The sequence below is a fragment of the Tiliqua scincoides genome, chromosome 2, assembly GCF_035046505.1.
Source record: "Tiliqua scincoides isolate rTilSci1 chromosome 2, rTilSci1.hap2, whole genome shotgun sequence".
Classification (NCBI taxonomy): domain Eukaryota; kingdom Metazoa; phylum Chordata; class Lepidosauria; order Squamata; family Scincidae; genus Tiliqua; species Tiliqua scincoides.
In genome coordinates this window covers 151,761,949-151,787,998 of record NC_089822.1, presented here as the reverse complement: position 1 = coordinate 151,787,998, position 26,050 = coordinate 151,761,949, and positions in this window count along the sequence as shown.

Genomic DNA, 26,050 nt, shown 5'->3' with positions numbered 1-26,050 from the left:
TAATACCTTCCAGTCACACTCTACAGTTGTGGCCTTCCTAATTTCATTTGCTCCTTGAGCTCAAATTAACATGGGACTCTCACCATCTTACTGGCATACAGCATGACAGAGTGGGAGCACTTGGGGATGGGAAAAGGCTTTTATCAAAAATACAAATCCGTTGTAAAATTGATTGGAAACAATAGTTAAAAAACCCAACAGCCCAGCGTGTGCAGGGATTTAGTTCGGAGAGAGGATTTTGAAAGTGCTGAGGGATCCAAGACACAAAGGATGAATAAAATACACAGAAAACTTCCATGCAGAAATCTTTCACCCCTAAGGGATTCACTGATGCATTACTTTAAAGAGAGGAAAGAGGAAGGGGCTTGTGCTCTCTCTCCCTCTCTCTCTCAGTGGCTTAATTTCATCTCAGAATGAAGAGCTACATAAGCAAATTGAAACAGCTTTTTCTGCCCAATGCGACTGCTGTCTTCAAACTGGCGTCAGGTTTTTTTCACTGGAAATGCTGCTTCCTCCTGTTCAGTGCCTTTAGGAGAACCTGTCTTCTGTGTGTTCTATTGGTAGATACATCACCAGATGATGCCTGATCCTGTTTGGCAACAACACTTTACTGTTCTTGCCTTCTATTTATATATTGCCTACCTATTTGCTATTGCCTTCTATTTATTTATACCACACACAGGTTGTCTCTCTGCATTGCTCTCTTAATTCCAGTATATTAGGGTTCTCTTCCTGCCCACATGCTCTGGCTTCAAATATCACAGCTTTAACCCTCATTGCACAGATGCTTATCTACATTTCAGAACTATCTTCTTGCATGTGGCTTCATTAATGAGGACAGCGCAGTGCAATGTGAACTAAGATGACTCACAGCAACTACAGTGGAGGATCGCTGTAAAACCAACAAGCGGTGGAGAATCCCTTTAAAGACTACAATAGGTCACCCCTTGGAGTCTTAAAAGCATTGACCCTCCAGTTCTCAGCATGATACCATTGGAGATAAGAAAATATCAACAGTAGCTTTCTAAAAAGCTACTGGCAAGCAGCCTTTGTTCTTTGATTGAAACTTCATTACCTACAAGCCACATGTAGATATGTATTCAGTGAACTTCTTTGCTGTCTGGGGTAGCTAGTCTGCTTAGAGATAGCCATGACTGGTCAATGGGGCAGCAAATGTTTCTATCTAGGTAAAAGGGTGAGATGGAGAGGTCAGGTGGGCTCCACTCCTCCAATCAAGTGTTCACACCATCAACCTTTGGTACCATAAGGCCAAGCACAAGGAAGCTCTGTGTGTTTTTTCCAGGTTTTGCCCATGGTACCTGATGCTGATTCACAGGTGAACCCACTTATGTTGTAAGCATCTAAGAGTGTTTCCTTCGACTGTGTATATTGCAAATACAATCAAATAACAGTTTGGATGATCTGCAATTTTTGTATTGCAAATTAACCAAACATTCTAGACCGAAAATAGCTGGTCTATTTTTTAAACATTTTTTTTAAGAGAACGAGAAAAATCTCAGTTGCCTACAACTAGTACCTTAGCTAGGTACAGTACTAAGAATTTTTATTCAGATCTGTGCAAGGTTGGAACCTAAAAATTTGATGCTATCTACTAAAAAATTAATTGTTGCCTGCACCTAAGAACTTGAAGTGTTTGGTTTTCTTCCCCAGTCCTGGATACAGAGACTTTCTGGACTAACCCTTAGCATCTTTTCCTGTGAACACAGATTGGCCACATAAATCTGACCTGGCTATAAAGCTGAATCCCCATTCAGGATCTTGCATATTAAGGATAAGAACATAAGAACATAAGAAGAGTCCCACTGGATCAGGCCATAGGCCCATCTAGTCCAGCTTCCTGTTTCTCACAGCGGCCCACCAAATGCCCCAGGGAGCACACCAGATAGCAAGAGACCTCATCCTGGTGCCCTCCCTTGCATCTGGCATTCTGACATAACCCATTTCTAAAATCAGGAGGTTGCGCATACACATCATGGCTTGTACCCCGTAATGGATTTTTCCTCCAGAAACTTGTCCAATCCCCTTTTAAAGGCGTCTAGGCTAGACGCCAGCACCACATCCTGTGGCAAGCAGTTCCACAGACTGACCACACGCTGAGTAAAGAAATATTTTCTTTTGTCTGTCCTAACCCGCCCAACACTCAATTTTAGTGGATGTCCCCTGGTTCTGGTATTATGTGAGAGTGTAAAGAGCATCTCCCTATCCACTCTGTCCATCCCCTGCATAATTTTGTATGTCTCAATCATGTCCCCCCTCAGGCGTCTGTTTTCTAGGCTGAAGAGGCCCAAACGCCATAGCCTTTCCTCATAAGGAAGGTGCCCCAACCCCGTAATCATCTTAGTCGCTCTCTTTTGCACCTTTTCCATTTCCACTATGTCTTTTTTGAGATGCGGCGACCAGAACTGGACACAATACTCCAGGTGTGGCCTTACCATAGATTTGTACAACGGCATTATAATACTAGCCGTTTTGTTCTCAATACCCTTCCTAATGATCCCAAGCATAGAATTGGCCTTCTTCACTGCCGCCGCACATTGGGTCGACACTTTCATCGACCTGTCCACCACCACCCCAAGATCTCTCTCCTGATCTGTCACAGACAGCTCAGAACCCATCAGCCTATAGCTCAGAACCCATCAGCCTATATCAGAACCCATATAACAAATATGTACATGCCTTCAGGGAAGAGAAAAGGGATGGTAAAGGGTTTCTAAAGCAAATTATGTCTGTGTGTATGAATCTGTTGTAGGCCACCTTGAGCACAAGGGGAGGTGGGACAGAGGTATTTCAAATATTTGAGGATGGTTTTCTATAGTAGAGACTGTTCAGGGATATAGTATATTGCAACAACTTTCCAAAACCCATTAGAAGCAGAAACATAATTGATAGTACTTCACAAACAAAAGAAAGTTGCCTTAAGTAACAGAAAAGCAAGTTTAAATTAAGTATTAGGAACAATTATTCAAACCTATAAAAACAGCTGAGCAGAGAAATCAAATTTCCAAGAGAGATTGTAGTATTTTTAATACTGTAATTTTTTTTTGGGGGGGGGGGTACAGTGGTAGTAGTGGGGAGAACAAATGTTTTGAAGTTCTATTAATCCTGTTTCAGTGAAGGCAGACAGGCTAAAGATTTTTTTGAAGTTGTCTCAAACGACTGCTCCATCCCCTGCTTCAAATACATACTGCTTCACATTCATCCCCGGTCTCCTATAGTCACTGAGTATTTGAAAATATCAGCTAGTAGGATTCCCTAACCACACTCCAGAGGCACAGCTAGAACATATTTGACATCAACTAAATGACAGCTGCCACTCTTTTGTCCACACTTCAGGGACATGACTCTTGGGAAAAAGAATGCCTCTCTCTCTCTCTCTCTCTCTCTCACACACACACACACACTCAGTCTTTGGTGCACACAGCTGTGCCAGTAGTATGTGGAGTTACAATGACTGCACCATCAACATCAATGTGGGCTACAACAGCAGTACAAGAACAGTGCTGGAGCAAGAAAGCAAGTCACATTTCCCTAGGGGTGGTGTGAGCTTCTCTCTGAATAGCAATATTTGCAACCTGCCCTTGGAACTGCACAAGTCAGTGAGATAAGCTGGTTAACATTGATGACTCCTCTCTGGGATTAGGTTTCTATTGAGTATGGGGGTGGGGGTGGCAGCAGTATTTACCTTGCATTCAATTGCAGCACAGATTTTCTTGTTAAATTTTAGGTGTTCATTAGAGACTGGCCTTGCCCCCTCCAAAGTAAGAAGAATGAACTCTAATACCTGAACCAATGAGAGTGGAGGACCGATCATTCTGGTGCCATAGTATCAGAATATACATGCTGTATGGGAAAATTACATAGCTTTGGTCTGCTGGGTAATCCTGCAAACTCAAATTCACACAGATACACACACACCTTTAGTATTCTCTGACAGAAGGGCATAGCCTGCCCATCTGGAGCCATAGCACTACTGCAAAGTGGCATATTTTATCTTGATGTGTCAGGATTTATACAAAAAGGGGATAGTTCAGCTCTAAATGTAATGAGTTAGAAGAACAGCCCTCCAGTGGCTTTCTCCAGTGAGCATGGCGTCAATAACATTGATTGCTAAAAATAACTAATAACGGAATCCTGGCCCTGGCTGGGAGCTGCTCAGAGCAGGATAATAAAAATCACTGTATGCATTTGCTGCAAACAGGTGTGCTCCCCAGACAGCAATGAGAATCTAGGCTCACAGGTTGTAGCATGAAAGGAGGGCATTTGTGCTCAAAAGCAGCAAGTACATAGGCACTCACAGTGGGTTGTTTGGCACGTGGTACCAGTGGGATACATGAGAGTGCTGGTGGGAAGATGGGGAACTTGTGTGGAAGTGGTATCTGCCTAATTTTATCACAATTTAAGTACTACCAGGTATTACCGATAACATCTTTATAGGGAGTTTGTGAAGATGTGTGTCTGAGGAATAGGCTGGATGTGCTTGTTGCATGCATGGCAGATGAGTCTTTGGGTTTGTTCTGGTGATGGAAGGTGGAAGAAGAAAGTAGGTGTGGTATACCTTCCAAGTATTGATGCAAATGCATGGGTAGCTATAAAGTGTGTTGGCTCTTGAAGCCAACAATGAAAGGCCACCATTTTTAGAACACAGGGTGAGAGATTTGTAAGGAAGCCGAAATTCTGAAAGGTGGCACAGAAAAAAGGTTAGCACACCTGGATAGAGTATGTTATGTAGATGAGTATGTTATGTAGATGGGCAGGAGGTCTGGTCTAGAGGGTAGAGCCTCCATTTGCCTGAAGATAACATCCGAAGGTCGCCAGTTCGAGGCCACCGGCACCGTGCGACCTTGAAGCAGCTGACAAGCTGAGCCGAGTTATTCCATCTGCTCTGACCGTGGGAGGATGGAGGCCAGAATGTGAAACCAGATCAAGAAAGTAACACCTGAATGTTGTGGTTCTTGTAAGATAGAACATTCTTTCAAATTGTAAAAATCCCTACGGGGATTTAATAAGCCTGCCTATGTAAACCGCCTTGAATAAAGTCTTGAACGAAGACCAAGAAAGGCGGTATATAAATACCTGTATTATTATTATTATTTATTATTGAGTAAGGCAGGAAGTGTCAGGCACTTGGCAGAAATCTTCTTTGTTTATCCACAAACACTGCATAAGAGTTGATTTGTATTGCCAAATAAGATTATTTTTCCCCTGCAACAAGTTGACTTTTTGTCAGTCATCTCCTGGAAAACACCAGTCTGTATCTTGTAAATGGTTCAAGGCATTTTTAAAACACAGACTACTCCACTTGTGGAATACTTGATGTGTGAAGATTTGTCCACATAGCTTGGACAAATCAGATCAAGCACATGTTGATCTAAATACATGTGGAAGCGCTTAATAAGTATGAGGTGCATATGTATGTATTTAGTTTCCAAATGAGATGATTAAAGAATCTACCTCACATTGGGTAAAACAGCCATGTGAGCCCATCCTAAGTTTGGCTTCCCGGTCATGCTGTGAGAAAGAATCAATGAACGACCCCTGTCCTAATTCCCAAGAGTGATGGGAAGAATAAAGTGTTTTAAAATTAACAGCATAAAGAGCCATTAAACCTTCTTATCCAACCTCCACTTTTTATTTGCTTGCTTTGAACCAAATCTATGGGAATACCCGTAGCCCTGGCCAACTCTACTAATTGTGATCCTTGGTTCCCTTGTTCAGATATATAGCCCATGAGACCTGAAGGTTTGTTCCAGGGCCTCATTTTTCTCTAGAAGAGAAGAATGTAGTGCTGTGAACTTGGAGCATTCCATCCCATTCAAGTTTTATTTGGACTGAAATACAAGATGTCTATCTGAATGTCACCAAAAAGAGAAAAGGGAAAAAGAAAACATAAAAGGGAAAAAGAAATCCAATACCAATAAAACACGAGGCTGCAGTGAGAGAGGGAGTTATTTAGTTTGCTGAAAATGAGGTTAACTTAATAGAGAAGGAATAAAGTGTTTTAAAATTAACAACATAAATGTCAGCTCAGATGGCTAGGATATTAAACCATACAGCTATTTGAGTACAGTACATTTGCAAAGTTTGTCTCTTTTCAGAGCTTTAGTGCAATAGCAGAGGAAACAGCATGTTGTGTCTTGCTGTCTTTTGCGCTCCCTGAAGCATTTGGTGGGATACTGTGAAATACAGGGTGTTGGACTAGATGGGCCTTTGGCCTGATCCAGCAGGGCTTTTCTTATGTTCTTACGAAACAAGAAAAAGAGAAGGGTACAGTCACGTACCAGTCCCTGCTTCACAAAACCTTCCCTGTTGCAGGGCTATATTCTGTTTGAGGTCATTTCATATATTATGACAGCTATATTGAGGCAGCCAAGTTGTGCTTCTATGTCAGTGATTTTCAACCTTTTTCATTTCATGGCACACTGGCAAGGCATTAAAGTGGTCAAGGCACACCATCGGTTTTTTTGACAATTGAGAAGGCACACTGTGCTGTCAGTAGGGGGCTCACATCCCCCAATGGTCCTATTGATAAATGACCCTCTCCCAAATTCCTACAGCACACCTGGGAACCATTCGTGGCACACCAGTGTGCCACAGCACAGTGGTTGAACATGGCTGTTCTATGTGGTATCTGCTCACCATATGGACTGACTAGCCCCATCAAATGCAGATGTCTCCATACCTACAACAGCCAGTACTGTATATGTAGCCTAATTACGTGGCAAGTGTCTTATAGATGACAAGGCCTCTGTACAAAGTCACCATGACATGGAAGCATTTCTGTGCTCTGTGCAGCTGCTGCAATGTATGAAATGGCCATCAGCCTGCCAGCAGATTACTGTACTAACAACCTCATAATTCTGCAAATGGAACAGTGGGAATCTACAGCAAGAGGACTTAATGCATATTAGGCAGAGTCACATAATTTACAGCACAGTCCTAGAAGGCGCTAGGGCCAGCACAAGTCTCTTGCGCCAGCCCAGGAGGGTTGCAAACATGCCGTAAGGCACATCTGCGCCTCCTTGGCAAGGCCGGTGCACAGAGGCACGCCGGCCTGAGGAGGCTGGAATAAGCCTCTGTGCTGACAGAGACTCTGAGTCTTGCGTTGGTCGAGCTTGGCCGACAAAATACTTTGGGGTGGGCAGGAGATGTTCCAAGGTGGGGGTTGGGCAGGTGGTGGGTGGCCCTCAGGGCAGGTGGGGAGCCCCAGGGGAGTGGGAGGTGGGGCTAGGATCTGGCAGTTATGCTGGATCCCAGCCCGTTGCCAGGGAGCTTGGAGCAGCTTCAAGCCGCTCCACTCTCCTTGAACTTGTGCCACCTCAGGAGGTGGTGCAAGTCAAAGGAGACCCATAGGGGCCAGGGTGCCTTACCCAGGGGTAAGGGGAAAATTTTCCCCTAACCTTCGGCTGAGCCACTTTGGGCCTCTATCCTGCACTGGACACAGTGCAAACATCTTGGCTTGCCTGTTCCAGCGCAGGATAGGATTGCGCCCTTCCTTACTATTTTTCATTTATTCCAAGAATGATGGGGTTCTGAAAAATTAGGGGACTAAGTTGCTAGATGGAAAGAGTTATATGAAGAACTGCTGTGGGAGGAAAATATTTGTGGAAAGAAAAGTCTAGAGCCAGGGAGATGGCCAGGTGTATACCTCTCAGTGTTCAAGATCATTTAGCAGGTGCTGTTAGGGATACTGTCTTCTGATCCAGAGAGTCTGGGCGCAATCCTAACCTGTGCTGAGACAGGCAAGCCAGGAGGATTGCCAGAAAAGCTGGATTGCCATAGCACTGGGGTGCAAGAAACATCATGCTGATGCCAGTGCCAGGTTGCTGGAGGTCCTGAAACAGAATCCTGCACCGACATATGAGTCTGTACTGCTTGCCATCAGTACAAAGTGTTCAGGAATTCCCCTGGCAAGGTTTTCCCTTAAATGGTTGTGGGCCCTAAGCCAGTGCCCAACCTGGCCAACCTCTGATGCCACCTCTGAAAAATTTTCACTCTTGAGAACCAATCAGGGCCATTTCTATACAGAAAGGTAGAAATTCTGGACACAATTTTTGCTTTTCTTCCCTATCAAGAAGGCATACCAGAAAAGTGCATTTTACAAGAAGTGGCGCTCAGGCACTTTTAAAAAGTAATTCAGTTCCACGTGGCATGCTGCAGTTGTGGTCAGAAGATTCCTAGTTAGCACCATGTCAAAGCCTACATTAAAAATCATCTGGGATGTGGGGATTTGGCTTGCAGAATCACTGCTAATTTCAGCCACCAATCATTCCCAAGTCAAAATCTGCCTAAGTCCATACACCAGTCAGGCTGGTGCGGTCAAGGTGTGTAAGTTTCTCGGGTCAAAGGCATGTCAGGGAAGGAAATGGTTCAACTTGAAAATGTCCCTATCCCAATAATCTAGGGGCCAAAATTCCAAATTAGTTGCTTGCTTCTCTACACAAGCAGACAGTTGTCTACCATGTACATGCCTTTTAACATACAGAGAAGCACTCATATAAACCAGGCTATATAAACAAATACAGCCAGAGCAATTTCTTTAATCACAGCAGTTGGGAAAGGACTGCCACAACTACACAAACCATTGCTGTTATTTCTCCTTCAGACACAAAGAAACATGGAGGAATTTAGGAGGAACCTAAAGAAAATTTAGCTTGATGCCGTCCAAAAGAAAGTGTTACGGCCCAATTATATGGAGATGGGCTGCTGCTAACATTCCAATGGCAGAGTGTGCTTTCAAAGCATGACAAAAGGTGCTCCAGAAGCGTGCACAGCTGCATGCTTCTGGATCGCCACTGGAGAGGCTGCAGAGGCCCATCGCATGCAGGCGGACCAAGGAGTCCCTGCCAAAAACAGCGAGTCAGCAGCACGGGCCAAACAGGGTGGGGAAAGAGCAGAATGGGGCAAGAGGAAGAGCAGAACAGGGGAAAGGGAAGAGTGGAGCATGTTAGGAGGCAGGAGGGAATGGCACCTGTGGTGCAGGGGTCTTGTTCCAGATGACTATCCCCTTCCTTGCCTCCTGACACGCCCCCTATCTCTCCTTAGACTTGTGCCAGCTAAAGAGCTTGTGCAGGTCTAAGGAGACCCATTGGTGAGCAGGCAGTCCTTCCAATCTGCCCCCCCCCCCAAGCAGGCAGTGCAGCCTGTTTTGGCACAGTTGTATGCTATGGCAGGGGGAAAAATAGGATTGGGCTGTTGTTGAACTACCTACAGTGCTCTCCAGATGACAATGTGTTGCAGGCAGACAGAAGATGAACTATAAATATCCTCAAGTAAGCGACCCAAACTATACACCTATAGGAGAAGGAAAGAAGAAAGATAAGAAGAAGGTTTCCTAAGCTGCTGCTTCTGCTGTCGAGTATGTTCTAATGGATACAACAGAGATCCAGTTCACTCCTTTAAAAAAAGGATATAATTGACTCACAGGCCCATCTCCTAGTGAATAAACATGGAATACGAACACCCCCCATATTCAATAATCCTTGCGTTGTAACCTCTATCATGGACTGTAAAGCCTGCTGAGCTCTGAAAGTGGAACTACCTAAGGCAGTGGTTCTCAAACTCTCCCAGAGAGTTTGAGAGCCAGTAAGTCTTTGCAGGGGTGGGGGGAGGAGGCAGCGGGGCCAGGGGGAAAGCAGTGCCGTGATCCCCAGGATTGCGCCGCTCAGGGGGCTGCAGGGGCTTGGGTGAAGTCGTGCCAGGCTCCCCGCAGCCTGGGGAGGCTGCAGGAGGCTTGGGTAAGTGCACCCAAGCCCCTGCAGCCCCCTGAGTGGCGCAATCCTGGGGATCGCGCTGCTGCCCCCACCCCTTAAGGGGGCAGAGACCAGAGGCTGAGGCGTCGTGATGCCCCAGTTTGAATAGCACTGACCTAAGGGATCCCTAAGATGGTGCTCACCTGATGGCCATCAGTCTTCCAAAATGTCTACGAAGATTTATGCTTATGGCTGGCCTCGAGCCATCCCACAAACAAAATACTGAATGTTACACATAGCTGGCCTTTACAACTAATGTGCCTTTGGTATTCCATATCCAATGGTGGTGAGGGAGATGCTCCAGCCTAATCCAGCTATACATTGTATGCTTTCCAGGGGTGATCCTTCCTGACTGGAACAGTGCATGAGTAATACCACTGAAACAAACAGGATGTCAGATACAACAGCACCTTGGGATTGAGCGGGGCCATCCCTTTGCCACAGTGCTTTTAAAGCAACACACACTGCATCTCAGGGGAAGAAAAAGATTACCATAAGACAGAAGCTATATGCATGAACATGCGTGGGGGGGCATACTGCAAGATATGTGCAATGCGTGAACCACGACATTGAAAGGGGTTGTGCATGGCAATGTCAGCATGTGACTATAAGAAGGCAATACGTATTTAAAGGATTTGGAGTATTTCACAATTCATAAGGCATGGAAACTGTTCCCAGCAATGATTTCCGGCACTGCTTGGTATCATGCCACATCCCACAGCACAGCTATCTGTTCAGGAACACTAAGAAGCTGTTTGGTGTTAATGGGTATCCCAGTCACTCTTAGCTTAATTTGTCATGATGGTCACACTTTCAGGAACGCACAACCATGTGTAAGAACAGGAGAAGTGATGGCCTGTTCACGTTTTTAAGTGGAAGGACATGAGTGCATGTCTAGGAGAGAAAAGTAGAGATTAATGGCACAGTCCTGTGCAGTGGGTGGGCCAGTGCATACTTCACTGATGCTTGCGGTCAGAAAACTGCTGTAAAGCACTTGGCGCTGCCCGCACACACCAGCACAAGGAGCAGTGCATGCTATGGATGGTATGTTCTGCACTGAGTAGCAGAATGGGGCAAGGAGGGGTGTAATAGTTGGGGTGGGGGTGATGGGGCAAGGGGTGAGCGGATTGAGCCTGGCCTGGAGTGGGATTGGCGGAAGCTGCATGCACTGCATCCTATCCCCCTTCTCAGGCCCAATCAGCTGACACGGCGCGACATGGACTTGCACCAGCAATTCAAAATGTGCAGCTCCTAGTTGCCCCATTGCGGCTGCTGGGGCTTATCCCAGTTCTATTTTCTCGCTGAGATTTCCAGCATGCAAAATTCCAGCACAGCCTACTCCAGCACCGCTGCATTGGTGAATGGGGATTTGCTCTGGATTGGGCTGTAAAGGTGTATGCAAGAGAAGTGCGACTGTGCAGTCTCTGGAGAAAGACCACTTGTCTCTCTCATCCACACAGATATACATGCGGTGTATGCTTGACTGTGTATGCTGAGAACAAATGTATGCATACGGGAAAGCTCTGTTTGTACACACACAAGAGGAGAGAGCAGTTACAATCACAGTTATTTGAATGTAATCCCTAATTAATTAGGCTCCCTACCTCAGAGTGCTGGGGGATGTTCCAGACAGAAGCTGGAACACTCTCCAGTCATCCCCTTTTTTTAGTTACTCTTTGTAGAGGGGTTGGGGAAGGCACCACAGTGAATTAGAAAAGACTTCTGTTGCATTTAATATCAATTCATTTTGCAGACTTGCTGACACAGCGGGATTGCTCCACTCAGAATTTATGATCCTTTGGGAAGCGCAGGCGCAGAGAGACTACCGAAGGTGTAGGAAAAAAAATCCCCTGCCATCAGCAGAAAAATATCCGATAGATCGAGGGGCGGTAGTGCTTTTCTGAGGAAACCGACTTGGGAAATGCCCTTTATAAGTAGGGGTGTGTAGACAGTGGTTAACCGGGGGAACTTGTTCTGTGTCTTCTTTCTAGAACCTATCGCTTTTACAGTGAACAAACCCAATAAAATGGCTCAGCCACACCAACTGCCCAGTTCAGTACTCATTTTCTGCTGGACCTAGTTGAGTGTCCTTGCCCTCGAGTTCTGAGCCTCAGCTTGAGCCATCACCTATGCTGTTGCCTGGGACTTGGGGATAAGGTTTTGGGAAGTCCAACACCTTCTCACAAATTCTGTGGCTGTAAAGTTGCTTCTATTAGAGCTGGTTTATTGCTATGGACTGCATAATTAACCCGAGTTTGTTTTTTTCCTCCATAAGTCTCTGGGGATGGATTTCCTGCACTGACTCAGGTTGGGTGTGTGTTCTTCCTCTTCATCCTCCACGGATGCCTTGGCATCATGGTCTTGGGAGGTCACAGAACTATCCATGGTGCATTGAAGAGGGCACTGGCAAAGCATCTTGGTTGGATGAAGTCATAAAAGTCATGCTTAGGTTTGCCTGGGCCTTGGATGAGAGAGATTCAGCAGCTGCCCCTTTAGGCACACCCACAGCCACGCCCTCTCTACTCTCACAATTTTGGTGTATGTGTCCATATGTGTCAAGGATGAAGAATCAAGGCCTAATATACATTTTGGTTCTTAGAAGAATGAAATCAGATACACTATGAACTTGACATGATCAGGCAAAAAGAAGTTTCTTAGATAAGAAAGGAATTAACCAGGCACCAGGAATGATCCTCACAGCAACTGGGTTCCGGTGTGCTGTTGTGTTCATGTTGTGTTTTGTGGGCTGACCGAACACAGCATGGGCTACAGGGGTGTTTCAGGGCAGCACAAGCCCCCTCCGCCCTTGTTACCTCTATCCTTTCCTACCTCCCTCTGCCAGTGCCGCTGCTGCATAAGAGCCCTGGCTGTCTGGGTTGCAGCACCATCTCCTCAACTCATTCTGCACAGCTACCTTCTGCTACTTCTGTACAGCTACTGCTCCTGCCCTACTGACTGATGAACTGTACCAGATCCTGATAGGCATTACAGAAAATTATGATCCCACTGACCAGGGGCTATACTTCATCACTGAACAAGCACGCTAACATCTGAACTCAGATGACAATCAGCAGCATGGCAGTTCCAAACGAAGGAGCATTTTCTTCCTTGGCTGAGTGAGTAAACTTGTCAGGGAGAATGTGGGCTCAGGGCATTGATCTGGGTTGCCTGCCCGCCCTACTGCATGCTAATGAAATGGGCTGAGCCCAGACGTATAGGCAATTGTAAGTTCCCACCCTAAGCCCTGCTGTAGCTCCTCACTACTTCCTTTCCAGCCAAAAAGCCACTAATCAAAGAGCCATTATTACATATCCCCAAGGGGGCTTTATACAAAGTGATGTGTAACCCAAATGGCTGCAGTAAACAGAGTTTTAAAAAGGGCAGTATGCAAACTACAGTCTCCCCAAGGATAATGAAAATTATCTCTCTATTCCTCTACCTCACCACCTTAGTGCTCTATTAATTATTATCTACAACCCATTACTTGCTCTGCATGCAACCCACAGATCTGCTAGGGATGCTTTCCAAGTCAGCTATGCTAGAGGAAGAAGGGAGATGCTGGACCAATACTAAACATCTGCATGGGAAAATTCTTAAAATGACAGAAGTAACATTGCAGCACCAAGCCTACCAGGATTATAAGGCTAGATCACTGTGGGGTCAACCACCCAGACAGTATGAGAAAAGCTACTGACAGAAAGGTGTGCTGCCTTTTACACATGGGATTTTTGTGCTTCACTGAGATCTAATACGTCTTGTTACCATACCTTGAAGTATCTGCATGTAGCCAATATTCTCTGCATTTGTGCAGCAGGCTTCCAATAAAATATTCTTGGGATGTGAGGGCCCAATCCTATTCAATTTTACAGTGCTGGTGGAGCCATGCCAACAGGGCATGCATTGCATCTTTTGGTGGGAAGGCAATCACAGAGGCCTCCTCAAGGTAAAGGAACATTTGTTCCCTTATCTTGGGGCTGCATTGTGGTTGCACTGGTGCTGGAAAGCTGGATAGGATTGGGCCCTGAGTCTATGGCTCCCCAAGTTTCCTGGTTTTTCTCCAAAAGATTAAGAGGTTAGGAATTCTACACATACCTCTCCCCAGCCCACAGAACTGGATTTTAGTAATTTGTCTCTTTTCTACATTAATTTTGATAAGTCCCTCTGCCACTTAGGTACTCAGCACAGCAAAGGAGGACAAATAAACTTTGGTATTTAGCCTGGCAGAAGACTATAAGGAACTAACTCAATAGGTTAGGAGTGGAAAGCCCAGAGAAAAACAAAAATCCCATTGTGATGGTGGGAAGTGGTATGCTAGTAGGTTTGAACTTGAAGCAAACAGGGTCTTTTACCTTGGTCAGATGCAAAGCACATGCTGCAGGTAATAAAGGATCCTACCCACCTCACAGGTAGTATGCTGAAGGAAAGTCTGTTGTCTAGTCCAGCCGTTTTCAAACTGTGGGTCTGGGACCAACTTTTGGGGGGTTTGTGAAACTGACCAGGCAGATTAGGCTATGTGCATCAAGCTGCTTGGGGTGGGGGGCACTGCTGTCCATTCATCATTATAGTCACACCACTTGGCATTTATAAATCAGGCGGCAGCCTCTAGGCCTCTAAAAAGTTTGAGAACCACTGAAATCTAAGAGCGAGTATATATAGCCAACATAAACTTGCAATTTCATTTTATTTTGCCATGCACTTTGTTCCACATTTTCTATTCCCCTCCCCCAATCAGTATATACCAACTAACCATACTCCTGCCCAAGTTCAGCCCACCGTATGACAAGCACATCAAAGCTGTATGTTCAAAATCTGGGTCATTCTTCAAAGAGGAAGACTCTTTTGTGATGCCCTTTACTGCACCTCAAGGTCTGTCACCTCTAAACATTAGTTGCCATGGAAATAATCCAAGGTTCCAGCAGTTAGATTAATTTCATTTCTTCCCTACCTGTAACTTCCTTTCCTTGTCTACTCATGCTAGTAAGGGCATCATGCATCCACTTCTAGCTCTCACTCTGAGTTTGAACAGCCTGCAGACTTGTTCATAGTTCAAAACATAAGTCTACAGCAAGCATAAGACCCTTGGGGGTTTGCCAAAACGTTAATGGAGGTGAGCAGAACACCTCCTCAACTGGATGTTCACTAACTCCAAGCTGCCAGAACTCTTTGGCATCTGAAGCAAATGATGCTCATAGGCCCTCACCGAAGTACTTGTGGGGAAAGGAAGATGGCAATTTTTCCAGTCACTTCTTCCCAAGACATTGACAGGACTGTTCCCCAGCTTATTCACATCTCATTCATTATTGCAGGTGCTGCCACAGGCTGCTTGGAGGATACGCCTTCATGATGTCTCAGGTTAGCTTTCTTAGACTAACTCTCAGCAGCCTGTTTACAAAAATGAGGCTATAAATATCTTGAAGGCACTTCCTCCAAAATAGGGAGGTGACAAAAACGGGGGGAGCATGGAAGCAGATGTTGGGGAGGGGGAAAGGAGAAGGAAAGAAAGAGCTTGGGTGGGGAAACAGAAGGACACCGAGAAGAAGAACGTTCCCATTCCATGTGTGTATAGATTTATGAATGTTGGATAGAACATGTATGCAGGTGCATATACTTGCATGCAGTTGTGAGAGAATAGTGTATGTGCAGATGCATGCTATAGTGCCTTTCTTCTGTCCCCTTCCTCTCACTTGCGCATCTAAAGCTGAAACTGATGACAGTACCTACAGAAAGACTAAAATGTATAGTTAGAACTAACCAACATGGTGAGAGCAAACTCTACCAAATCTGACTGACCAGGTCAGTACTGGAATTTTACAGATGCATTCAGGGGAAATAACCAAATCCAGAGATGGACTAAAATTTGAGGCTTTTTCCTGTATTGTGAAAGATGAACTCAAATAGGCTATAATTGTGCATTATATACATATGTATGCATAAACGTTGTTCTTATAAGATGTCTCTTCTATCCTTAATAAACTGGAGAGGAGATTTTGGAGGAGAGGAGCTGGGGCTGCTCTGAATAAAGGGTGCCAGACAGATTCATAACACTTGATGACAATGAGGATGACACACATTTAAATCCCACATTTCCATTATTAAAACATCCAAGATGGCTTACAAAAACAACAGCTAAGAGTTTAGCAGGCTTTAAGCCAAATAGACCCAGACTTGCATTTCCACTACCTCCTTCAGTTAGCTAGTGTTGGAAGATTTCAGTTAGCCTATCTTCCACTGCAGTGACTACATTAATACATGAAGTGTCAACTGAGGTGCTTATCCCAGGGGCACCGTGCAAGAATATGAAAGGGTGATATCCAGCACTGACATAAGGGTGATGCAGCTTCAAGGTAAGGGAACAAATATTCTCTTACTTTGAGGAGACCTTAGTTACTGCCACCCAACTGCAGGATGCCCCATATGTCCCACTGGCACAGCTATGCCGGTGCTGGAAAGTTGGTTAGGATTTGGGCCTAAAGAGATGATGAGTTTAAGCTCCACCAATGAAATGTAGTAAAGTAGAAAAAAACCACATGCAGCAAAGTAGAAAAAAATCTTGTTATTGAGAAAAATGCCCTCAACTTCAGAGTAATATCCAAATATGACTCAGAGGACATCTAGATTATTGCAGGTAATGACCTCAGCATGAGCCAGCACTGCTAAGCTTTGGCAAGAAGTGCTAATACAATCCATGGATGTCTCTAAAGGAAGCTTTCAAATCTTGACAGCTCACACTAATTAAGAAACACTTGAAGTACTAATATAGGAGTCAGGAACAATTCTCCTAGAAACAAAGCTCTGTCTCAGATGACTATATCAAAATTAATCTGAATCATATTTTTCCTAGTTAATTCTGGAATAGAGGTTTGGTGGTGATCTATAGTATAGATTGCTTCTCTTTCTGAACACACTAGGAAAAATGTGAGATTTTACAGCTTCCCATCATTCTTTTGACCTAAGAAAACTCCTCTTCTGCTGTCAAACATTTGCAGAGTTGTAGCCAAGTGGCAGCCCAATCCTATGCATGTCTACTCAGAAGTAAGTTCCATTAGAGTCAATGGGGCTTACTCCCAGGAAAGCGTGGATAGGATTGGGCTGCCAGACTATTGCAGGAAAAACAACAAGAAGTCTTGTAGTACCTTAAAGACTAACTAATTTATTTCAGCTTAAGATTTCATGGTCTGCAGTCCATATAGCTTATGCTGAAATAAACTATAGCAATCTTTAAGCAGCTATTGTGCTTTAAGTTATCCTCTGTCATTGCAATTTGAATTAGGAGGATCTGTCTCAGGATTTCTTCCCACTTTGCTACAGGCTCTAATGGTTTGATTGCAAAAGAATCTTTCTGAAATTGGATGCAGATGGATGAACTTTTCAGTTATTGACTGTGGATAGCTCTGATGTAAGGATAGGAAGAAACATTTGCAGGATCATGGGATCTATCTACAGTCTCTCAAAGGCGAATTTAGAAACAGCATCTTGTCCATACTTATGACCCACAAGTGCAGAGACAGTAAAAGGTTGTTGTTTGTACTTTGTATCCATAATCACATACAGGCAGCTCCACCACTGCTGAGTGCACTGAAGGGAGCAAGTACAAACTCTTACCAAAGTAGGTATGGGAAGCGAAACTGATAAGAATTCAAGAACTAAAAAGAGTGAGCTGGAGTGTATGTTGGTTTCCTGGTCTACCATGCAATGGTGCCTCACTATATGCTATGCTGTCATCCCTGGGCAGCTGACAGTCCTGATAGAAACTGACATCCGACAAATAAGTGTTGGGAGCAATTTTAACCTCCATCACACACAGTTCAGTAACAAGCAGCCTATTTGATCTTGGTTTTTATAGGTTAGTGAGAGATAGGGAAGTTCCCAGGCAGTGCTATGTTGCTTTGCTTGCAGCCTCCTTAGAAATGCAGGGGCTGGCAGGGGGTCAGCAATGCAGGTTGAACCTGGTAGGGACATGCCAAGAGTTCGTGCCACTGCCAGGGTCCACGGCACCTGCTGGCTTCTTCCCCTAACTCTGCATCTCCCATTAAGCGTTCTTAGGCAACAGGAGAGGGAGAAACAGCACTTATGGTCCTGGGGCCAGCCATTTCAGAATTCACAGATACCCTGCTCCTGACACAACACGGGCAGCCAGGCATCTTGGAATTTTAAAATGGTCAGCCAAGAACTGCTGTGGAAACTGCTTCTTTCTCATAACCTCATCTCCCTCATTTCTCAATAGATTTCTCAAGGGCAGCAAAAGTGAAAGACTGATTCAAGCAGAGGTGTAGCTACCCCATGCCATATTTTAGGATAACTGATTTAAAAGCTCAGATGTTATGACCAACAAGGTGTTCAGGGCTTATAACGGTAGAATGCTTGATGTCATCACCCTAAGTGCACTCCTGTGACTGCATAATATAGGAAAAGCTAACAAGCATCTCTGTCATTGGGCCTGTGATGCCACCCCTGCCCAAGGTAGCAGTTGCCTTTGCTGATTTGCTGTAAGCACAGTTACATTCCTCAGTTCCCTTGCTCTCTCCCACCCGCCTTCGCTTGTTTGCAGCCTCCTAGATATTTATTGTCCATTCCCTTCTAAATCATGGCTGAAGGCTGGCCTGCTCGCTCTCCCACTCTCCATTATGAAGAGAGCCCTGCACTGCAGCGGTGCAGTTCCATTTAGTTTGCAGAAAAAGCAGTCTCTCATGAGAAACCCACCCAGGAGCTGTCCAGTGCTGAACTCTGGGATGATGGACGATTATGGACCATCTGCACTTTCAGAGGCGGATAGATTTATGAGCCATACAGACAGCTCAAAGAGTGTCCATTACTATAACTCACTGGCCTCTTCAGAAAGATTCTAATCAGGCCTTTTCTGCCACCACTGCAACGTCCAGGTTAAGCACTGGCAAGAAGGAAAATCAATTATGATTTTTTAATATGCTCTTAGCAGCAGCATGAGGGCAAGGGGTTCATGTGTGTGACTAGAACTTGACCCGGAATACCCCTTTACCCGGGCACCCTCAATGTGCTTAAAGCATCACTGGAGACCACAAGCTTAGCATGATATTACACAGCACCTTGCTTGAGCTTTGTCGCTGATCTGTCGTATAGAGCGCTTCTTAGCAGAAAAGCACACTGCAGTCTAGTGGCTGGAGCATGTCTGTGAAAATAAGAGGCTGAAATTGATTTGGAAAGTAGTTCTCTCCTTTCTTTTCTGAATGTTGAGTTTTGCAAAAGAACCTTATATGAAGTATATGTACAGAAACTCACACAAGTTTTACTATCTTTATATTTTGGCACACATGGGTAAAAGCAAGAGTTTCTTAATCATTACCTCTGTGATTTCAGAAGAACGATGCAAAAGGAGAGAGAGAATGAATACATAGAAGCACTGAGGTTTTGCCTCTATCCACCCCAACACAATTCAGGAGGTACAAGCTTCTGAACAGGGGAATGTATATTGTGAACAAGAATTGTCCACTCCTCTCACTTCTGTTGGCATTTTTAGTGAGGGATTATGGTTGTCAGGCAGCAATTAAAAAGATGTCATAAAGTGCTAAGTGTTCATATTTCATGGCTCCTAACCTCACGGCTCCTAACTTGTGTTGCAAGCAAAACTGGTCTGGTCTGAGATGAGCTGCTCCCCTGGTTTTTACTGTGGCTGTAGGGTGTATGATTTTTCAAGGGTTGGCTTTGTGTACTGCTCATCCAGAGACAGTTACAGAGTAGAAACTTGCCCCAACGTCCTCCTTGCCTCAGTCTCTGAGCATTTTGCATTATTTGTGGTCTACTGTTTACGGTTAGAGGTCTAACTTTTCTTTTTGCTGTGTGGAGGAGTTTGTTTCCTTGAAACTTGATAGGGGAGAAAAAGCAAACATTTAAGAAAAAAAATGTTAAAGGCTGAGGAGAGGATGTCACAGACAAATATTTATGTGAAATTCATGCACACAAAGGTCAGCCCCCACACCTCAAATTGCACAGTTCCAATATGTTAGTCTTTGACCTCTGAAGGGTGCTCACGTCTACGTCGGTTTTGATCTGCTACACCTCTTCTGTCCTACTTAAGGTCTTCTGTCAAATCCAAAGAAGCTTCCAGTTTACCATGATTGTAACCCATTTTAGCATACTGGTTGTTACACATAATCCACACAGGAGCTGTGTTGACTTTTGTCCTGATAGTTGGTGATCCAGACTAGTAGGAGCAACATGGGTGGCACAGCTGCAGCACAAAAATAGCAATAGAATTACCAAATGCTACTGTGTTAGTTGGTATTTCCTGTGACAGTTCTTTCCCCAAAACACCCTATTTAGAGCTATAATAACTAAGGGAGAAGTTCAGTTCCCCTAACCCATTTAAGAAGGCAGAAACCAACTTGCATCTGATGGGGCACAATCACTAAAAGTATGTCAATGCAGTCTCAGGCTCAGATCTCACCCCAGTCCTGGTCCTTAGATATTTACAACCCCTCCTCCTCAGTCTCTTCCTACTGCAATGTTGATAATATTGCCCTACCTTACAGGGTTGTTGTAAGCATTACTAAATCTGAGTGAAGTCTTTTGAACAAAACAACAAAATATAAAGGCTAAATATAATTTCATCTACTGATAGCTAATTGGATAATAAAGAACTGAACATTATATATAAAAGAGCTGTACAATTAAATCTGAAGAAAATTTCATTTATCCCAACCTCTTAAAAACACTGCAAGGATTTGAGTGTGGTGTACTATGGGTTTTCAGTTTGTATGGGTGAGTGGAATCTGCAGACCCACCAGGTTTTCACAAGCTGGGAAGCTGCAGCCAAAGGGAAAAAGAGCACAGATATTACAATAAAAAGAACACAGTATTATGTACTTGGCAGCAGACTCTCTGTTTGTGTGATGCCATTAGCTGAGAGATTGGGCTCAGCACTTTCCTTTCTGAGCTGGAGAAGGAAGTCTGTGAATCCCAAAGGCTTATGTTCATTTATCAAAAGCAGTAAGTCCAACAAATAAGATAATCATGCTTCCACATCTCAGACTTTGGATCCAACACAAGGACAGCCTCACCACTCCAAACACAAGAAGTCCAATTCAGGTGAGTCCACACATCACAGCTGCTTCTAAAGGATGGAACTTTAGCCTTTCCTCTCTCTCTCTAAAAATTAAATTTTATGGACTCCCTTTCCACCCCAGCCATACTCACAACGAAGCCTACAAAGAAATATCTGGATCTCTAACTACAGCAATAAAATTCTGGATCAAAATTATATAACTTGTGAAAAAGTGAATTTTCTTTCACAGACATTGTTATATAAAAACAACCTGGGGATATTCCCCTCTCCCCCTCAAATTTAAATTTTAAACATATTCAAGAACACTGAAATTACTTTTCAGCTTGGGGGAAAATGTATAAGGGGGGATTTTAAATTAATGATTCAGCAAAACACAGTATGACTGATGCCGGGGGGAGGCAGGCAACTACACAACATGTTAGAAGTGCTGAGTTTTGTTTACTTCTTTTTTGTGCCCATTATTATTATTATTATTATTATTATTATTATTATTATTATTATTATTATTATTATTATTATTATTAACAGTATTTATATACCACTTTTCAACAGAAAGTTCACAAAGCGGTTTACAGAGAAAATCAAACAAACAACTAATGGCTCCCTGTCCCAAAAGGGTTCACAGTATCAAAAGCCACCAGCTTCATATGAAGTAAACTCTATTCAAATTTCCCAGAGGTTACACCAACTCATTTCCTGCCTTTGGTCCTCTGAGGAAAAACCTGAAAGGAGCTCCGTTGAAACATTTTGAGCAGAAACTGAAACACAAGAGATCCTAAATACTGCCAGAGTGGCTTCTGCTGTGGCTCTCGCAAGATGCAGTGGCAGCAATGAATGGGATTATGGACTGAATCTGCCCATGGTGCTGAGCCAACCTGTGAATACTTGGTTATTGGTTTAGGAGAAAAGGCTGAATATTTCCTTCCATTATCTGACTATGTTGAATATCAGGGAAGTTGTGGAGAGAGGAGGCAGAAAAACTGTGTGGCACCATGTTAAGACAGACCCACAGTTTTCTCACAGTTACCTTCTCTAACACATCTTATAAGTTTAACACCACACATTCATGGCTGAATATTCTCTCCCCCACTCCCAACTCCAGTCAGGCTGGGTCACAATTCGTCAGAGAGCAAGCTGACATGCTCTCTGAAAGAAAAAGATGTGCAAGTAAACCCAAAACAGTACACACTAAGGCTGCAATCCTATAAACACTTTCCTGGGAGCAAGTCCCATTGAATTAAATGAGACTTGCTTCTGAATAGACATGCACAGAATAGTGGTTTGATTTCTGTGTTTATGCAACCTCCAGAACAACCTCTAAACCCATTGCTTCACTGATTCACAAACAGGCCTTAGCATGTTGACGTACATGAATAGCACTAAAACTTTCAGGGTCAGACAAAAGTTCAGCAGATTGCAATTCCTAACCCTGCCCATATTCCTAGGAAGAAGAAAAAAATTTCTCTAGGAAACCCTCCTCTATTCCAAGTCAAGTCCATCAAGCTGAATTAGATGCAAGGAAAGGCACATCTTTCTCTAGGCCCATTGTGCAGTGTTCAAGTAGGGCCCCCACTGTATCGCTTTTTATTCTGTATAATATTCATCATGCTGGTTTATTTATGGGCCCCCTTATTTGGGAAGGCATTTTTCAAGCCTGGTGAATAAAACATAAGCCTCTGCAGTTTGTCAGAATGCATGCAGCTCCTCTGAAGTTGGCCTGACAAACGGTCTTTGGTTTTCTCTGACGATTGCACTTCCAGAGGAATACATTTGTATTTGGATTCTTGGCACACTGGGGAGGTAAAACTACTTTCCCCAATGGAATATGAAGGAATGTTACAGTTTTCTGGCAAATGGTGATAAACCAAAGCATAAAGCTAGGATAGTATACCAGGGACAAAATGTGCATTGTTGAGACTGGGAACCTAGAGGGAAAAAACAAACAAGGAATATTTGTAATCCTTTCACTGAACTGTCACATGAACTCTGAGTATACCAAGTTCCACTGAGTTCTTGTGCCAGTGTGAGGAGGAGGAACAGTTTAGGCTTGCTCTTTTCTGGGCATCACTCCTCATGCACCCACACATTCACCTCCATCTACCATACCAGACATGCAGAAACCCACATAGAAATGAGAATATGCCATGGAATAACTGCACATTTGGAGGCAAAAACCCCATGGGTTTCCTGATCTATGAGTGCTTTCCTAAGGAATAAGCCAAATTCCTTTAAGCCAAATACCTTTTATACAATTTATTTCATGAGTTCCGAATCTTCTACATGTGTTTTGAATACATATTTTGCAAAACTTAGTGGTTGTCAATGTCTGTGAGTTTGGAGTCCCCAGAAGAGGACACTGTCCTAGATTGGCTCCTAGCAGAGCCCTCTTTCACCACAGATTGTCCTCTCCTTGTTTTCAGCTTTAAAAGGCCGCCATCTCCTCCCACTCACTTGTGGCGAGTAGGAGAGAAAGATACACAAACAGACCTAGCTTGAATTTGGACTGAATCCAAGATCGACCAATGATGGAGGAAACCGAGGTTCTAATTGTTCCAGGTACTCCTGTTAGCAGTAAGGAGCTTTCTTACCACCTGAGGAATCCTTTACAGACATTTAGATTGTCCAGATGGCTCACACTAAAATTATCAAAACATGGAGCATGCTGCTACTGGAGTAAGAGAATTTTTGCAAAATAGAGGGCAGATAGCACAATACAGCCTGTTATGTGAATCCCAATCCCTGCAGCCAATCAGGCCAGGATCGCCTTTGCCCAGTCTCAACATCCCACAAGACTTTATATTTTACACTCATTGATGGCTGTGGGCAGCAAAGGTGTGACCTGTCCAACATAGCTAGCCAGACCAATACAAGGGCATTCTGCATGCGGTTTTTGGAGCCCTGCCCACCCTCCCATTATTACAGTCTGGGCCTGGCTGGCTGCTGTTGAGTGGCCAGGCAGGAATCTTTCTGTCTACCTGATTGGCTGTTGACAGGCAGTTTTTTTTTTGCCAACCCCAGACTGTGTGTATGGGGTAGGGGGAGTTGAGTCTTTCCTCTTGCCTTACTTACCTGTTCACGTTTGTCTTGCAGGTTAATGTGGGTCACAATGGCTTAAAAGTGGCTCTCACTGTGTACCCTGAGGTCACAAAGGCAGGGCAGGAACCCACTTCCCACTCCTCAGTTGCTTGCTGGTGCAAGGGGCTGGAGGATAGTCCCTGACCTGGATTGTGGGAACTTCCTCAAATTCTTTCAGGCCTGGATCATGCTTCTGCAGTCTAGCTGCCTCTCTCCCTTATGGCAGTGGTTCTCAAACTCTCCCAGAGAGTTTGAGAGCCACTAAGTTCTTGCGTGGGCGGGAGGGGGGAGGCAGCAGGGGCGGGGGAAGGCAGCTGCCTCCTCCCTGCCTCCAGGCTGCCCCCGCCCCTTAAGGGCGTGAGGTTAGGAGCCGTGACGCCCCAGTTTGAAAAGCCCTACCTTATGGGGTTGACTGTGATAAGCTTGTGTAGTCCTAGCATGGGACACAGCTTGAGTCAGGGTGGGAATGCCCACCTTGGGTAGGGGGGGGTCAGGCTGATGCCCCTTCTGTGAGTCAACCTCTGCACTACAGACTGCCCTTATTTATGGTTGCAGGTCTCATATTTCCTTTATGTAACTAACCTTAATAAAAGTGATCCATTCACCCATATCTGTGTCTCGCGAGTTATTAGGGAGTGCCACTCCCTCGCATGCCCAAATTGTTTGAGTGAGTTACTAGTACCAACAAGACACAGCTACTCTAGCTTTTGCCAGTAAATATTGTCTATAACAGTGTTCTTCAAACTGTGGGTCGGGACCCACTAGGTGGGTTGCGAGCCCATTTCAGGTGGGTCTCCATTCATTTCAATATTTTATTTTTAATATGTTAGACGTGATGCTCCCATGGGATGTGACTGCATCTGGGGAAATGTTACAGACCTGTACTTTTAACAAGCTACTATGTATATCTTTTAACATTGATAGTAAATGGAACTTATCTGGGTAAGTGTGGATAGTATTGCAGCCTAGGATTGTTAAAATGTTCCTGCTTGTTGACGTCACGTCTGGTCATGACATCACTTCTGGTGGGTCCTGACAGATTCTGATTCTAAAAAGTGGGTCCTGGTGCTAAATGTGTGAGAATCACTGGTCTATAAGCTTCCCAACTCCAAGTCCTTCAAAATAAATAGAATTGAAAGCTATATTGCCAAATTGTACACTATGACTCTAAATCAAGAGTTTTATTTTAAAACGCTCCTCTGTTAATGAAGATTTAATTCAACATATCATTGGCTACAAACCTAGCTGCAAAGATATTTAGTTTCTAAGTATTACAGAAGCCTCCGCTTACTGGCTCATTGGGATCCAGCATTCCCCCTCCCTTCCCTACACATGCTAACTCAGTCTCCATTTTGCCAGTTGAGGAATTTTTGGCATCCGCCCAAAACCCCTATTATAAAAATCAAACTGTTTAAAAAATGGAAAAAAACAGAGAAGCCAAGAGATTTCCCTGTGCCACCATCTGCTAATTTATAGGGTTACTTGTGTCAGCAGTTTAGAAAGAAACAAAACGACGTCAGGAGAAAATAATAGTAAAACACCTTCCACAGGAGAAGCATAAAAAAATGTGGTTACTGATTTTAGTAAAGACAACCTCCAAGATACAACTCATAGATTCATAAGCAACAACATATGTTATCAACATATGTTATCTGGTAATCATAGTCCACACCAGAAAGTGCTTGGAACACTGTCATCCAGATATTTGCTCACATTGCACAGCAGAGGTATATTGGAAGGGACCATGTTGGTGATGAAGCAGATGCTTTGCATACATAAATATGGGTTTCAGTCCTCAGCATTTTAGATTAAAAGTACCCTGGTTAGCAGGGCTAACTAATCTCTGCGTTGAGACCCTGGAGAGTCAGAGTAGTCAATACTATGCTAGATGGACTAATAATCTGATTCAGTACATGGCAGTTTTGCGGTATTTATTAAACCATCATTGCTATTTCTAGCCTGTCTGCTGGGTCTTGGGTTGGACAACAATACTTAAAATGAAGGAACCAACACAAAATGCCCACATACAGTCTTGCAGGGCTTTTACCTAAATAGAAAGAGGCACATAACCCTCCAAGCAAGAGGCCCCAAGAGTCTCCTGTCTCATTTGTCTATAAACACTTTAATAAGACAGTGTGTTTGATTCATTAGGAATGAGGGGGTAGGC